Source organism: Loxodonta africana, chromosome 6, assembly GCF_030014295.1.
Source record: "Loxodonta africana isolate mLoxAfr1 chromosome 6, mLoxAfr1.hap2, whole genome shotgun sequence".
Classification (NCBI taxonomy): Eukaryota; Metazoa; Chordata; class Mammalia; order Proboscidea; family Elephantidae; genus Loxodonta; species Loxodonta africana.
The window spans coordinates 122,874,966-122,889,293 of record NC_087347.1 but is presented as its reverse complement, the minus strand read 5'-3'; positions in this window follow the sequence as shown (position 1 = coordinate 122,889,293).

The window sequence follows — 14,328 nt, the reverse complement described above, 5'->3', positions numbered from 1 at the left end:
CATATATTTGAACCTTCATCCAGAGCCTTCCCGCTACTCTGCACTGCCTCCCTTACTCTGCACGGAAGCAGTATTTTGTGGTAGAAAGAAGCTGTGGTTTGCTGGATGATCTGAGTTAATCACTTAATAGCAACACCTGTCTGTCTTACCTCACAAGCCAACACCATAGTAGATGCAAAGATGTCTTAATCAAATACTACCTATATGTATATATACTCTTTGCTTCCTGAACAAATCACTCATAGCAATGGAATAAATTCACCTTTAATGTAATTTAAAACAAAAAGAAACAGTGGCCATTGAGTCAATTCCGACTCATGGCAACCCCATGCACGTCAAAGTAGAACTGTGCTCCGTAGGGTTTTCAATGGCTGATTTTTTGGAAGTAGATCACCAGGTCTTTCTTTCCAGGCACCCCTGGAAGCATTCAAACCTCAAATTTTTCAGTTAGTAGCTGAACGCTTAGCCATTTACACCACCCGGAAACCCCCTTAGCATGATTTAAAAAAACATGATTAGGGTATGTAAAATAAATTAGGATGAGGAGATCATAAACAAAAGACTTAAGCTAAAATTCTACAAGTGGTAAATCCTGTTAGGTGAGAAGACTTGTGTTTTTAATAGGCACCTCCCTGCTCTCTAATTCCTGAGCGCATGACCTTCAGTCTTTGTTTCAGGGATTGTATGTATTAGGTCTGGAAACAAGGGCTTTCCCAGGACAAGTGAGAACTAGCCAATAGAAAAGAACACTGATCAACCCCCAGGTGAGAGGATGAGCATTTAAAAACCACCACAGAATGTGGGCGAGCTCTTGGTATTTATCTACAAGTCCAGCTCTCAGAACCTTTCTCCTTTGCCAAAAGCGATCTAACATCTCCCTGCATAGCTTGGCTGCAGATGACGAGTTTTTTGCTCCATTCCATGCTCATTCCAGTAATTATGAAAAGAGAAAGAAGTTTATTACATTTCGGGGGAGCCTGACCCAGCATATTAACTCTACTCAGAAAGGACATAATGGTTTTGGCAAGATAAGAGAATTTCATTCTGAAATTCTAAAGACATCCTCTCTCAATGGAATTACTTGACTTGCCAAAAATCAAAGTTGTTTAGCTGGCTCAGGCAGGGACCTATGCCAGATGACTAGAGGTGGCACTCTTGTACAACTCCACACACAAGAGGCACTCAAAAAGGCGTTCTGAGTCTGGGCTGGTGGTGGTCCCCTTGAATGTGTTCATGAGAAGCCAGCAAGATAGGATCGACAACAAGCCCTGCAAACCTAGCCCTCCAGTTTTGCAGTATCTCTGTGAAATATGGGAGTAAAAAAGGTGTGCTTTCTCTTAAATCATGACACCATAAAAAGCTGTGCCCTAAGGTAGACCCATAACCTGCTCACTTCAGACACTGCACCAGAAACTGCATCTCGAAGAGCAAATAGATCTCCCAAGTCCTCTAACCCAGTATCTGATAAATGCAAAATGAAGATGAAAGCAGCTAAAAATTTGGGATAGGTTTCTTGAAGAGGTACTTGAATTTCCTTTCCTAGTTTTGATTTCGAAATGGGACTGACATAGTTTAGTTGTAGACCAGCTCAGATCCAGGGGCGTTGCCTCAATGGTGTTCCAGGCCCCATCAGCCTAAATGTTCTTACTCACAAAGGAAGATCCGATTTGCAAGAGAGTATGGCTAATTCATGTTTAACCATGTAGTTATCGGGAATCTTCACTATTACACCAAGTGAGAAAGTTGGGCAGGGGGAAAACGAGTTGAAAGGTAAGCTTCACATGAAATTGGGTGTAGGTATTGTATGCAATCCAGAGAACCTCAGAACCTCAGGTCTCCTGGGGATTTCCGAGAGCACCTAACTCAAACCACACCTCTAATTGTTCCAAATAATCTGTTTAGTTGGGAAGCTTCTCTTCCCATTGAGGAACACAAGTTATTTGTAGAGCATCTATAACTTACGTATTACCTGGCATCTAGCCTTAGTTGGTAAAGAAAACATGTTAGCAAATTATCTTAGTCATAGTCACTTGCTTACAGAGAACAGAAAACCATTCAATTTAAATCAATTTTAAAGGGTCTATTGGAAGGAAAGGGCAGTCTTCCCACTAGCATAAATGTTAGCAGTTCAAGCCCATCCAACAGCATCATGGAAGAAAGGCCTGACCATCTGCTTCCATGACAATTACAGCCAAGAAATCCTATGGATCTCAGTTCTACTTTGTAGCACATGGGGTCTTCATGACTTGGAATCAACTCGATGGCAACAGGTTTGGTTTATTACTGGGAGGAAAGAGTAGACTTCATGTGAAATAGAAAGACATTGGATTGCTTTCTTCTTCCTTGGTCTCTTTCTCTCTCCCTTCCCCCCTTCCCTCATCATCTACTATCTGTTTCTCTCTGTGATTCGTTCCATTCTCTTGCTTTTGCAGCTTCCAATTTGGTATGACTTTTGGCTCCTATGTCAAATATCTGCAGTTTTGTTTGTTTGTTTATTTTTTATTTACTCTATTTTCCTATCATATCCTATTTTCCCTCTGGAAAACCAGCCATTGGCTCTAGTTTGGCAATGTGCATGTGACCTGAACAGAGCCAGTAAGATACAATGAGATTTTTTGCTAAGGCTGCTGAAGGACAGGACTTGAATGTGAGAGGATCTGAGGCTGGAACTGAGGCTCGAGCAGCTGCAGCCATCTTGCCCAAGGAAAATGCCAGCACAACAGAGGGAACAGTGAAGCTATGGAAAGAAGCTAAGCCCTAATGACCTTTTTTGAAACTTGAATCCCAGCTATATGTGATACCAGTCCTACTTTTCAGTTTCATGAGCCAATAATTTTTCTTCTTACTTAAGTCATTTTGAACTAGGCATTCTGTCATGCATAATGCCAAAGGTCCCAACTGGTATAGCTGTCTGCACTGGGTTACCATTGTGCCCACTCCACCATCACTTAACATGACCTTGCAGCTCTGGTTCCCTGACTGGCCTGGTTAGTAAAGGTGTGCTCAGGGAGCAGTGGAGTTCCCTGTGGTTTGTAGGACTACTCTCTCCAGAGCTAAAGATGGGGCAGAATTTCTAAGAAGTGCAGACAGAGAGGAAATAATTAACATCTTGTATTTATATTCATTAATTAGAATCCTTGACCTGATGATTAGCCTAATCATATTTTTGCTGTCCTGCCTTCTTCATTAAGGTCATGAATATCAAAATATAAGGGATAATATGCAGAACTCACTTGAAAGTTCATACATAATGCTTGTGATGTTTTTTCATATGCAAATCTGATGGAAGCTTGGAAAATGAAGGGTACATTTCAGGTATTCTCTTGTGGGCATGCCAACAAAATTTTTCTTTTTTTTGGCATGCCAACTTTAATCTTAAAATTCAATAGTCAGAGTGCCTCAGCAGTTCGAGTTTAAGTCATAAATGAACATTTATCTGTTAAGGTGCACTTTATATCCTATTTCTTCATTATGAGAATTTTTAGCCCAATTATTTGATTTTCAAATACCTCAGCATTCGTAAGTCAAGATATAAATAATCTTTCCTTCTTTTTGCAAGACATCCAACTCATTTCATCACAAAGTAGTAAATACGTTGCTCATAAACCCATATCTTTGCTAAGAATTGTACCAGTGAAGTTGTTCACTGCTCCAATTAAAATTTAACTTTATTTAGAAAGGGCAGGGGAATGTCTTTCACTACATAAATTCCACAGCTAACATTTCATGGTAATAAACAAGGTTCTGCCAACACAGCCATTTGTTGACACCCATGGGCAGGGCAGATGTCACCCTAGGAAGAAGAACAGCTTGGGCTCCATTCCCAGCTCACATTAGAATGGAGTGAACTTGGTAGGTTACACATACTTTCTCTTAGCTTCTATTTCTTCACATGTAAAGTAGAGGCTTTCTACCTTTCTAGATGATAATATTTGCCTCACAGTTTTATTTGTAGTAATTAACTGAAATGGTACATGTAATGCATATATTCCAAATCAAAAAGCCAAACCTGTTGGTGTCAAGTCGATTCCAACTTATAGTGACCCTATATGACAGAGCAGAACTACCCCATAGAGTTTCCAAGGAGCAGCTGGTGGATTCGAACTGCCGGCCTTCTAGTTAGCAGCTGCTCTCTTAACCATTGTGACATTATCTTTCATGGTAGAAATGGAATTCATGAATGTCTGTTTCCTACCAGTTGTGTGCATATGTGCTACATTGCCATAAATCTTGCACAGATACAAAATTAAACCTACATGTTTCATAAATTGAAATCTAATACCCTGTTAAAGCAACTGGGATTGGTTGTGTGACTTGGGACAAGTACTTAGCCAATGTGTTTTGCTTCTACATTTGTAAAATGGCAAAACTGGACTGTCCTAGATGAAATTTAGGGTCCCTTCCAGCTCTACCATTCTTCTCCATGAATCTGACAATTCAGTTCAGTGGTTGGGTGATATATGTGAATCATCATGGGATGATTACATCTTGGCCTTAAATAAATCCATATTACTCTCTGAAGAAGAACTACTGCCATCTAAAACTAGTCTCCCAAACAACCAGACTCAGGATAAAGGGAAAGAGAGAATGTGATAGCGGGTTGCAGTGGAATAATTCTCATGCTCAGGTTTATAACTTTGGAAATCTCTATTTCTCAAAATTTGAAGATGAAATTGAATTTTGTGGTATAGGTGTAGTCAACAAAAAGCATATTAAAGGGTATAAGGGACACTTATCTATTAGATTTACAGTCTGCTGCTCCATATATAAAGCTCCAAACCCAAGTTGCCTCAGCTAATGGAAATCCAGCGCTAATGACTGACATACTTCTATTTTCCTAAAAAATCAAAACAGGCTTATCTGATTAATCATTCCTTTGGTATTTATTTTGAAACTAAGTGCATATTTCTTGGCCTCCTGGTATGTCAATGATGCCAACTCCTACGCAATTCCACAGAATTCTTGTACAGTTCTCACTTCCTCTGCCCAATTTTTTTTTTTTTTTAACTTCCTTGCCCTCTATTACCTTCCATTGGAAGGAAGTGTCTACGTGTTAGTCTATAAGACATTGGGGCTGGGGAGGGGGAATTCAAAAGTTGCCTTTGCTCAAAGGTAGACAAAAGGAGCATAAATTAAATTTCTAATGGGCATAGCAACACAAGAAAGCGCTGTGCGTGAAGAGCCCAGATTCTCTCTGACAGATGGCACACGGTGCACGCTGTTAGCAGGGCAGTCCTCAGGGGCGTGCTCCATTGCAAATACAGAAACAATAAAAATGCTTATTGATTTTAAAGAGACCTGTAATTATGTATGACATTCTAACTGATAGAGGTTTACCAAAGCAGAACAACCAGAATTTGAGGGATACTGAAATGAGATACTGTTTAATTGATTCCAATGTCATTCCTAGGAAGTCAAAACTCCAAACTGTATATGTGTGCACACATGTGTGTGACCTGATCTAAAATTTGAGGTAGTGTGTGCCCATTTGACATTGTCTCAGGGCTCAGAACAGGTTAGAACCCTACACTCGGTTGCCTTGGGCAAGCAAGAAAAATGTCTGTCAGGACCTAGGCCTCACTGTTAAGGCTGGAGTTGAGAAATGCCTCCAAATGCCTTCAAGTCAACATTAGCTATGACAGAAGCAAGACTGTTATTTAACAGTAGCAGCAAACGTCAAAAACACACCGTGCCTGGCATTTTGACAAGACATTATTGAAAGAGAATCACTTTTTCAGCACTTGTGTAACCGTGGGGGAGAACTCCACAATTAATGTCCCGAGGTCTGTAATAGGATTTCCAGGCTGCTTGGTGGTTTCCTTTTGATACACATGAAAGGAGTAGGTAAACGGCAGACATGGGCAAAAATAATCAAAAACGATGAGGCCTGGAGAAAAGCCCTGATACATCAGAAATCAGGGACCTTGTGGCTAATTAAAATGTAACTCCTCCTCCAGGAAATGACATTCACATAGTGGTGACACTACAGAGTCTGCGACACAGCCATCATCCCTAGGCAAAATCAGATGCTGACAAAACTTATCTCCTATTTTCCACCTCCTTCCTTGCCTCTGGGGTCCTCAAGCCAGCCTGTGGTACCCACCTGACCTTCCCTCTGTGGATAAAACCCCAAGACTAACTTAACCAAACCTCCAACCCTGCTGTCAAACACTTGTTCAGTATAATAAAAACCAACAAGCTCCGTGCCTGCCCTACTTCCTTAGGAACTGGCTCCCTGCTAACTGGCCTGGTGAGTAAAGCTGTGGCAAGGTGGCCAGTGGGAAATAGTAAATTCGTGTGTTGTACCTCCTCTTTTTTTTTTTAAATTGTACTTTAGATGAAGTTTTGTAGAACAAACTGGCTTCTCATTGAATAGTTAGTACACATGCTGTTTTATGACATTGGTTAACAACCCCACAATATGTCAACACTCACTCTTCTTGACCTTGGGTTCCCCAATTACCAGCTTTCCTGTTCCCTCCTGCTTTCTTGTCCTTGCCCCATAGCCGGTGTGCCCCTTTAGTCTTGTTTTGTTTTATGGACCTATCTAATCTTTGGCTGAAGGGTGGACCTCAGAAATGACTTTATTACTGAGCTGAAAGGGTATCCGGGGCCGTACTCTTGGGGTTTGTCCAGTCTCCGTCAGACCAGTAAGTTTGGTCTTTTTGTGTGAGTTAGAATTTTGTTCTACATTTTTCTCCAGCTCTGTGCAGGACCCTGTATTGTGATCCCTGTCAGAGCAGTCGCTGGTGGTAGCCAGGCACCATCTAGCTGTACTGGACTTAGTCTGGTGGAGTGTCTCCTTTCATTTTGACAGGAACATTGTAGAAGTATCTTAATCCAGAGGAAATTATGACATGCTGGTTCAATACACATACTTTGAACTGAATGAAGGGGAAAGGAAGGAACTAATATTTAATTGAATGCCTGTTACAAGCTGAGCCTTTCATACATTATAACATTTAATGTTAACAACCCTCAAGGGTTGGTAGTATTCCCTTCCTCAAGAGAAGACAGTATTGTATCTCCATTTTATAGATGAGAAAACTGAAGTTTAGAAAGCGTGACGAACTTGCCGGGGTCCCAGCTTGTGGGTTCCTCATGCAGTGTGTAAGTCTGATTCTAAAGGCTAACTCTTTGCTAACTCCCCACTATACCTCAGGATCACACCTTGCTCAGCCTTAGAATGTGCTTTTTCAATGAGCCTGATAAGGATGTCGATTAACAATGGAAATGTTATGAACTCCGGTAGACAAGGGCAGACTGAACTTGCAGACCTCCTCAAGGTAAACCACACAGGTAGGTGTGTTTCCTGCCTGAGCAGGAGCAAAACCCGCTCACGGGTTTGGCAGGAGCCATTTAAACACCCAAAGCAAATTCCTATCTTCTTAGTTCTTCCTCCCACCACTCTCTCTACTTGAAATTATCTCTACAACCAGGGCAGACTTTCAAGCCTGCAAAGCATATTCACCCATCTGTCCATATGGTTTTCCTGTCCATCCCATCCTCAAACTGAGTGTAACCCTTCTTCAAACCCCATTGCTCCCTGTGCCCCTGCTTTCAGAGGCCTTTCCTGACTACGGTGTTAACACTCTGTTCTGGCTCTTTCAGAACTTGCCATCTAAGACAACCCATCTGCACCAATCCCACAAGGCTGTACTTGTGTGTTGCATGTCACATCAAAAACTCCACCACCCAGCACAGTAATACACGCAGATCTCTTCAGAGTCTTTTTTTTTAAAATAATTTTTATTGTGCTTTAAGTGCAAGTTTACAAATCAAGTCAGTCTCTCACATAAAAACTTATATACACCTTGCTACATACTCCCAATTACTCTCCCCCTAAGGAGACAGCCCTCTCTCTCCCTCCACTCTCTCTTTTCGGGTCCATTTTGCCAGCTTCTAACCCCCTCTACCCTCTCATCTACCCTCCAGGCAGGAGATGCCAGCATAGTCTCAAAGTCTCAAGTGTCCACCTGATCCAAGAAGCTCACTCCTCACCAGCATCCCTCCCCAACTCATTGTCCAGTCGAATCCATGTCTGAAGAGTTGGCTTTGGGAATGGTTCCTGTCCTGGGCCAACAGAAGATCTGGGGGCCATGACCACCAGCGTCCTTCCAGTATCAGTAAGGCCATTAAGTCTATTCTTTTTTTGAGAATTTGGGGTCTGCATCCCACTGCTCTCCTGCTCCCTCAGGGGTTCTCTGTTGTGTTCTCTATCAGGGCAGTCATCGATGTAGCCAGGCACCATCTAGTTCTTCTGGTCTCAGGCTGATGTAGTCTCTGGTTCGTGTGGCCCTTTTTGTCTCTAGGGCTCTAATTACCTTGTGTCCTTGGTGTTCTTAATTCTCCTTTGATCCAGGTGGGTTGAGAAAAATTGATGCATCTCAGATGCCTGCTTGCTAGTGTTTAAGACCCCAGATGCCACTCTTCAAAGTGGGATTCAGAATGTTTTCTTAATAGATTTTATTATGGCAATTGACTTAGACGTCCCCTGAAATCATAGTCCCCAAACCCCTGCCCCTGCTACACTGGCCTTCAAAGCATTCAGTTTATTCAGGAAACTTCTTTGCTTTTGGTTTAGTCCCATTGTGCTGGCCTCCCCTGTATCGTGTGTTGCCTTTCCCTTCACCTAAAGTAGTTCTTATCTACTTATCTAATTAGTGAATGCCCTTCTCCCATCCTCCCTCCCTCCCCCCTCTAGTAACCACAAAAGAATGTTTTCTTCTCAGTTTAAACTATTTCTCAAGTTCTTGTAATAGTGGTCTTTTACAATATTTCTCCTTTTGCAAGTGACTAATTTCACTCAGCATAATGCCTTCCAGTTTCCTCCATGTTATGACATGTTTCACAGATTCCTCACTGTTCTTTATCAATGCGTAGTATTCCATTTTTAGTATTCCATTGTGTGAATATACCATAATTTATTGATCCATTCATCCATTGATGGGCACCTTGCTTGCTTCCGTCTTGTTGCTATTGTAAACAGTGCTGCAATAAACATGGGTGTGCATATATCTGTTCGTGAAAAGGCTCTTACTTCTCTAGGATATATTCCAAGGAGTGGGATTGCTGGGTCGTATGGTAGTTCTATTTCTAGCTTTTTAAGGAAGCAGCAAATCGATTTCCAAAGTGGTTGTAACCATTTGACATTCCCACCAGCAGTGTATAAGTGTTCCAATCTCTCCGCAGCCTCTCCAACATTTATTATTTTGTGCTTTTTGGATTAATGCCAGCCTTGTTGGAGTGAGATGAAATCTCACTGCAGTTTTGATCTGCATTTCTCTAATGGCTAATGATCATGTACATTTCCTTATGTATCTGTTAGCTACCTGAATGTCTTCTTTAGTGGAGTGTCTATTCATATCTTTTGCCCATTTTTTAATTGGGTTATTTGTCTTTTTGCAGTTGAGTTTTTGCAGTATCATGTAGATTTTAGAGATCAGGCGCTGATCAGAAATGTCATAGCTGAAAACTTTTTCCCAGTCTGTAGATAGTCTTTTTACTCTTTTGGTGAAGTCTTTGGACAAGCATAGGTGTTTGATTTTTAGGCGCTCCCGGTTATCTAGTTTTTCTTCTGCATTCTTTATAATGTTTTCTATACTGTTTATGCCATGTATTAGGGCTTCTAACGTTGTCCCTATTTTTTCTTCCATGATCTCTATCGTTTTAGATTTTATATTTAGGTCTTTGATCCACTTTGAGTTCGTTTTTGTACATGGTGTGAGGTATGGGTCTTGTTTCATTTTTTTACAGATGGATATCCAGTTATGCCAGCCATTTAACTATTTTGGGGCTTTTCTCAAATATCAGCTGCTCATATGGGGATGGATTTATGTCTGGGTTCTCAATTCTGTTCCATTGGCCTATGTATCTGGTCTTGTTGTACCAGTACCAGGCTGTTTTGACTACTGTGGCAGTATAATGGGTTCTAAAATCAGGTAAAGTAAGGCCTCCCACTTTGTTGTTCTTTTTCAGTAATACCTTATTTCTCAGGGTCCTCTTTCCCTTCCATATGAAGTTGGTGATTTGTTTCTTCATCTCATTAAAGAATGCCGTTGGGATTTGGATCAGAATTGCATTAAACAAATAGATTGCTTTTGGTAGAACAGATATTTTTATAATGTTAAGTCTTCCTATCCACGAGCAAGATATGTTTTTCCACTTTTGTAAGTCTCTTTTGGTTTCTTGCAGAAGCGTACTGTAGTTTTCTTTGTATAAGTCTTTTACATCTCTGGTAAGATTTATTCCTAAGTATTTTATCTTCTTGGGGGCTACTGTAAATGGCATTGATTTGGTGATTTCCCCTTCGATGTTCTTTTTGTTGGTGTAGAGAAATCCAACTGATTTTTGTATGTTTATCTTGTATCCTGATGCTCTGCTGAACTCTTCTATTAGTTTCAGTAGTTTTCTAGAGGATTCCTTTGGGTTTTCTGTGTATAAGATCATCTCATCTGCAAATAGAGATACTTTTAATTCTTCCTTGCCAATCTAGATGTGCTTTATTTCTTTATCTAGCCTAATTGCTCTGGCTAGGACCTCCAACACAATGTTGAATAAGAGCGGTGATAAAGGGCATCCTTGTCTGGTTCCTGATCTCAATGGGAATGCTTTCAGGCTCTCTCTATTTAGGGTGATGTTGGCTGTTGGCTTTGTATAAGTGCCTTTTATTATGTTGAGGAATTTTCCTTCTATTCCTATTTTGCAGACAGTTTTTATCATGAATGGGTGTTGAACTTTGTCAAATGCCTTTTCTGCATCAATTGATAAAATCTTGTGATTCTTTTGTTTTATTTACATGGTGGTTTACATTAATTGTTTTTCTAACTTTGAACCATCCCTGCATACCTGGTATGAATCCCACTTAGTCATGGCAGATTATTTTTTTGATATGTTATTGAATTCTATTGGCTAGAATTTTGTTGAGGATTTTTGCATCTACTTCATGAGGGATATAGGTCTATAATTTTCTTTTCTTGTGGTGTCTTTACCTGGTTTTGGTATCAGGTATATATGTTGGCTTCATAGAATGAGTTTGGTAGTATTCCATCCTTTTCTATACCTTTAGTAGTAGTGGTGTTAGCTCTTCTCTGAAAGTTTGGTAGAACTCTGCAGTGAAGTCATCAGGACCAGGGCTTTTTTTTTGTTGGGAGTTTTTTGATTGCCTTTTCAATCTCTTCTTTTGTTATGGGTCTACTTAGTTGTTCTACCTCTGTTTGTGTTAGTTCAGGTAGGTAGTGTGTTTCTAGGAATTCATCCATTTCTTCTAGGTTTTCAAATATGTTAGAGTACAATTTTTCATAGTAATCTGATATGATTCTTTTAATTTCAAGTGGGTCTGTTGTAATATCACCCATCTCATTTCTTATTTGGGTTATTTGCTTCCTGTCCTGTTTTTAATTTGTCAGTTTGGCCAGTGGTTTATCAATTTTGTTGATTTTTTCAAAAAACCAGCTTTTGGTCTTGTTCATTCTTTCAGTTGTTTTTCTGTTTTCTATTTCATTTAGTTCAGCTCTAATTTTTATTATTTGTTTTCTTCTGGTGCCTGAGGTTTCCTTTAGTTGTTCTCTTTCTATTTGTTCAAGTTGTAGGGATAATTCTTTGACTTTGGCCCTTTCTTCTTTTTGTATTTGTGCATTTTGGGGCTCTGAGCACCACTTTTGCTGTGTCCCAAAGGTTCTGATGGGAAGTGTTTTCATTCTCATTGGATTCTATGAATTTCTTTATTCTATCCTTAATGTCTTCTATAATCCAGTCTTTTTTGAGCAGGGTATTGTTCAGTTTCCAAGTGTTTGATTTCTTTTCCCTGCTTTTCCTGTTATTCATTTCCACTTTTTTGGCCTTATGGTCAGAGAAGATGCTTTGTAATATTTCAATGTTTTGGATTCTGCTAAGGCCTGCTTTATGTCCTAATATGTGGTCTATTTTAGAGAATGTTCCATGTGCACTAGAAAAGAAAGTATAGTTGGTTGCTGTTGGGTGGAGTGTTCTGTATATGTCTACGAGGTCAAGTTGGTTGATTGTGGCATTTAGATCTTCCTTGTCTTTATTGAGCTTCTTTCTGAATGTCCTGTCCTTCACCAAAAGGGGTATGTTGAAGTCTCCTAGTATTATTGTGGAGCTGTCTATCTCACTTTTCAATGCTGATACAGTTTGTTTTATGTATCTTGTAGCCCTGTCACTGGGTGCATAAATATTTAGTATGGTTATATCTTCTTGGTGTATTGTCCCTTTAATCATTATATAGTGTCCTTCCTTATCCTTTATGATGGATTTCACTTTAAAGTCTATTTTGTCAGAAATTAATATCGCCACTCCTGCTCTTTTTTGATTGTTGTTTGCTTGATATATTTTTTTCCATCCTTTGAGTTTTAGTTTGTTTTTGTCTCTAAGTCTAAGGTGTTTCTCTTGTAGGCAGCATATAGACGAATCTTGTTTTTTAATCCATTCTGCCAGTCTCTGTCTCTTTATTGGTGCATTTAGTCCATTTACATTCAGGGTAATTATGGATAGGTATGAATTTAGTGTTATTATTTTGATGTCTTTTTTTGTGCGTTGTTGACAGTTTCTTTTTCTCACTTAATTTTATGTGCTGAGTAGATTATTCCTCGTATTTGTTGTTGGTGATTTTGTTTCTGCTGAGTCTCTATTTTTTTTCCTGTACTTTATTTTGATGAGTAGGATAGTTTGTCTCCTTTGTGGTTACCTTATTATTTACTCCTATTTTTCCAAATTTAAATCTAACTTTTATTCCTTTGTATCGCTGTACATTTCTTAGGCCCTCCTTATTATTCTAATGTGGTCTTCTTTTATATAACAACATCGCTGTTACCCTGTTTTGAGCTTTTTTTTTTATAATCTCCTTTGTTTTTTTTGGATTTTCCTGTCTGGGTTGACTTCTGGTTGCTCTGCCCAGTGTACTAGTCTTGGGTTGATACCTGATATTATTGATTTTCTAACCAAAGGACTCCCTTTAGTATTTCTTGTAGTTTTGGTTTGATTTTTACGAATTCCCTAAACTTGAGTTTATCTGGAAATGTCTTAATTTCACCTTCATATTTAAGAGACAGTTTTGCTGGATATATGATTCTTGACAGGAAATTTTTTCCTTCAATTTTTTAAATGTGTCATCCCGTTGCCTTCTTGCCTGCATGGTTTCTGCCGAGTAGTCCAAGCTTATTCTTATTGTCTCTCCTTTGTAGGTGACTTTTCGTTTATCCCTCGCTGCTCTTATAATTCTCTCTTTATCTTTGGTTTTGCCGAGTTTGATTATAATATGTCTTGGTGACTTACGTTTAACATCTACCTTATGTGGAGTTCGATGAGCATCTTCGATAGATATCCTCTCATCTTTCACGATATCAGGGAAGTTTTCTGCCAACAAATCTTCAACAATTCTCTCCGTATTTTCTGTTAGCCCTCCCTGTTCTGGTACTCCAATCACTCATAAGTTATTTCTCTTGATAGAGTCCCACATGATTCTTAAGGTTTCTTCATTTTTTTTAATTCTTTTATCTGATTTTTCTTCAAATATATTAGTGCCAAGTGATTTATCTTCGAGTTCAGAAATTCTAGCTTCTACTTGCTCAATTCTGCTTCTCTGACTTTCTATTGAGTTGTCTAATTCTGTAATTTTATTGTTAATCTTCTGAATTTTTGATTTCTGCCTGTCTATGGATTTTACAGCTTATTAAACTTTTCCTTATGTTCCTGAATAATCTTTCTAATTTCTTCAATTGCTTTATCTGTGTGTTCCTCGGCTTGTACTGCATATTGTCTCATTTCCTTCCTGATGTCTTGAAGGGTTCTGCTTATTAAACTTTTGGTTCTGCATCTGGTAATTCCAGGAATGCACTTTCATCTAGAAAATCCCTGGATTCCTTGTTTTGAGAGCCTGTTGAGGTGATCATGGTCTGTTTCTTTATGTGACTTGATATTGACTGTTGTCTCTGAGCCATCAATAAGTTATTGTATTAGTTTATGCTTGCTTACTGTGTTGTAGCTTCTTGCTTTGTTTTGTTTTGGTATACCCCTATGGGTTGCTTGAGTGAGCTAGCTTGATTATTTCCGCATTTGGAGCTCTGATGTCCTGTCCCCAGATGGCTAGAGCTGTTATCAGGTATATCAGTCTAGGAGTCCGTTCAGTTTTCTTATATGAATTCAGCTCAGGTTTCCAGGTAGCTGATCATCAAGTGTGTGGTACAGGCTTTGTTGTACAGTCTTAGAGAGGCAGGGGTGATTGGCGTATATACCGGTATCTGATTGCAGCAGGGGGTCACACTCTGAACAAGGCAGGGGGCTGAGAACCGACCCCCAGTGTCTCTGAGG